Source organism: Acyrthosiphon pisum, chromosome A1, assembly GCF_005508785.2.
Source record: "Acyrthosiphon pisum isolate AL4f chromosome A1, pea_aphid_22Mar2018_4r6ur, whole genome shotgun sequence".
In the NCBI taxonomy this organism is placed as follows: Eukaryota; Metazoa; Arthropoda; class Insecta; order Hemiptera; family Aphididae; genus Acyrthosiphon; species Acyrthosiphon pisum.
In genome coordinates this window covers 75,554,378-75,557,051 of record NC_042494.1, presented here as the reverse complement: position 1 = coordinate 75,557,051, position 2,674 = coordinate 75,554,378, and the positions used below count along the sequence as shown (strand labels likewise).

Sequence of the window (2,674 nt, the reverse complement as noted above, 5' to 3'; positions counted from 1 at the left end):
TAGTTTTTTATGAATTACTTACAGTTTATGCAATAAAAGTTTAATCATTTTTACCATGATTTAAAAAATCAGACGCTGTAGTAACACAAACATAAGAAAATTCAATGGACCTTACAAAGTCAAATGTCAAATAAGTCGAGTCTTGAGCTTGGTAAAAAATTAAGCGTTTGACATTGACGTTGTAAAGTCACGTCCGTACCTATCGATTCATATTTTGTACCACGAACTAAGATCTTACTCTTAGTTTGTGATTTGTACATTCAAAATCAGCAATGTTTATACAAGCGGTAGCATACAGTTTTAACATAAATATGATGTTTATGCCTTTTATGGTATGGAAATATGGAATGTGGATATAACAGTATACTAAATATAATAGACGGAACGTATCTGGTTAGCCGTGGCAGTCAAATGATTTTGTCAACAAGGGGGGGGGGGGTAGTTTTGGCTGATTTTTTATCATGGCCTATTTGATTCATAGACTTATAATTCAAGTCTATGATTTGATTATTAAAAATATAATTTATGGTTATCAGCTCATACACATTGAAATAAAGGCCACCGGGGATATTTTCATGGACATACGAAGTAATTTCTTTTACTATGATTGCAGGTAACACGTACTTAAGTACCAAACCGTCTAAGCCTCTAAACCAGTGTTTCTCAACCTGGGGGTCGCCAACTTATTATTTAGGATCGCGTATGAATTAAAATCGTATGTATTATATGTATCTGTAAATATTTGGTATACATTTTGTTGATTAAAATTAATAAATTATAATATTATATATTGTATAATTATATATAGTATTATATTTTATGTTGTGTACAATGCACAGTAATTTTCGTATGGATTATTAATAGTATTTAAAAAAAAATATGTGTAGGGGTCGCTAAAGAATTGAAATTCAAAAAGAGGGTCGCCACAGTAAAAAGGTTGAGAAACACTGCTCCAAACTTGCTCCAAACTTGCTAAATTCCATGATAAAGAAAAGAGGTCTGCCAGCAACAATACGAATTTGAATCTTGTTTAGGCATCCTCAGTCCTCACTTTTTCCTGTGTTGGGAACGGCACAGGTAGCCCGTAGTTATTTGCTTTTCTCCGTTAATTTTATCTTCGGTGTGACATAGTAATGTGCAAAAAAAATCGATTTTTTGAACCAATTCTTGGATAGACCGTTTCAATTCGATTCGATTTGATAAAAATTGTGTTTTTTAACGTTTTTTTATGAATCGACTTTTTTCATTCCAATTTAAATCGATTCACTTTCAAGAATAGCCCATCACTGTCTAGACTGTGACGTGATACAGTCACATAGTGGTTTACTAATTTATGGTGACAGTGTCTGTTTTACACACGGACTAAGATAATATACCTGGGTATATCTTAGTCCGTATTTTAAATCATAGACATTAGACCTATAAACTAGTTTTAAATTTATTTTTCATTTTAATTTACTTTATGGATTTCAAACGTTTGGGTTGTTTATTTTCTGAAAATTATGGGCGTCCTTATAAACATTGTGGAGAAAAGCAATATGACACATATGAGTATCACAAAGTTGCTGACATAGGTACCTATTTTATTTATCATACATTCATACTAAATTCAAAATGTGAGTATGCGACTGTATGTATACCTGTCAAATAATAATAATTTGTAGAACCACTGATAGAAGTCTCAACTCATATTTGTAAATTCTAGTTATAACTGATTTTGGGAATTCACTATAAAGCAATATCTTATATTGTTTTACATATAATGACTAATAAGTAATAAGTAATAACTAATATTTGGTATAATAGATTTTTAATTTTTACAGAATATATAGGTTGTCCTCATTTTATTACCTACTGATCGTTTGTACAAAATTAAACAAGTGAATACTTAAATTATTTTTGGATTAAATAGTTATTACTTATATTATTATAATATTTTACTTAATAATTTTAAGTTCATGGCGGGAACTATTTATTTCTTATAACCTCTTTGAGATTGTAGCGGTTTGAACAATATTAATTTCTAACCACGATTAAAGATATCTTTAATCGTGTTTCTAACCTAACCATCAAACTTCAATATCATTGATAAAATGATAAATAAAATAATATACAGATTATAGAATAGAAATAAAAGATTCCTTCAAGTTTCAACGTTCGAATTTGTATTTGGTTTACGAAACTTCCAATTAAACATATCTAAACGTAAGTAAAATATTAATATTACTATATTAGTATTTAGTACGTCATATTTTATGTGAATTTAAATGTGTTACATTTGTAGTATTGGACTATTGATTATAATTACTGTCTAGCAGTGTTGGGTAGTAACGTAACGCAAATTACAAATTACTGTAACGCAATTACTTTTTCAGTAACGCAGCAGTAATTTCATTACGTTTTACTTACAGTAACGCAATTACTTTTTAAAAGTAATTTCTATGAAGTAACGCACTTATGCGTTATTTTCCATGTTACTTATTAAAATAATAGTTTTGAATGTAGTACAAAAATAAGCTAATAAGATATTCCAGAAAAATTAAAAATCAATTTTATTTATTTTTGATTTCGATAATAGTTAACAATATTATTAAACATTCCAGGAATTAATGTTATTACTTTCATTATCAGAAAGAAAAGAGTTCGGCTTAATAAAAAAATTTAATTAAAACAA

The 2,674-nt window shown here is 28.4% G+C and overlaps 1 protein-coding gene across 2 annotated transcripts in view; it reads left to right on the top strand.

Annotated features, from left to right (window-relative positions):
• Window positions 1-2,070: 2,070 nt before the first annotated feature.
• The window catches only part of LOC100161229 (mitochondrial import inner membrane translocase subunit Tim17-B), a 7,469-nt gene continuing 6,865 nt past the window's right edge, over window positions 2,071-2,674 (top strand). Inside the window, exon 1 of one of the 2 annotated variants that reach the window (XM_008183619.2) lies at window positions 2,071-2,205. The gene's annotated coding sequence lies outside the window, so the exon portion shown is untranslated. 2 annotated transcript variants of the gene reach the window in all.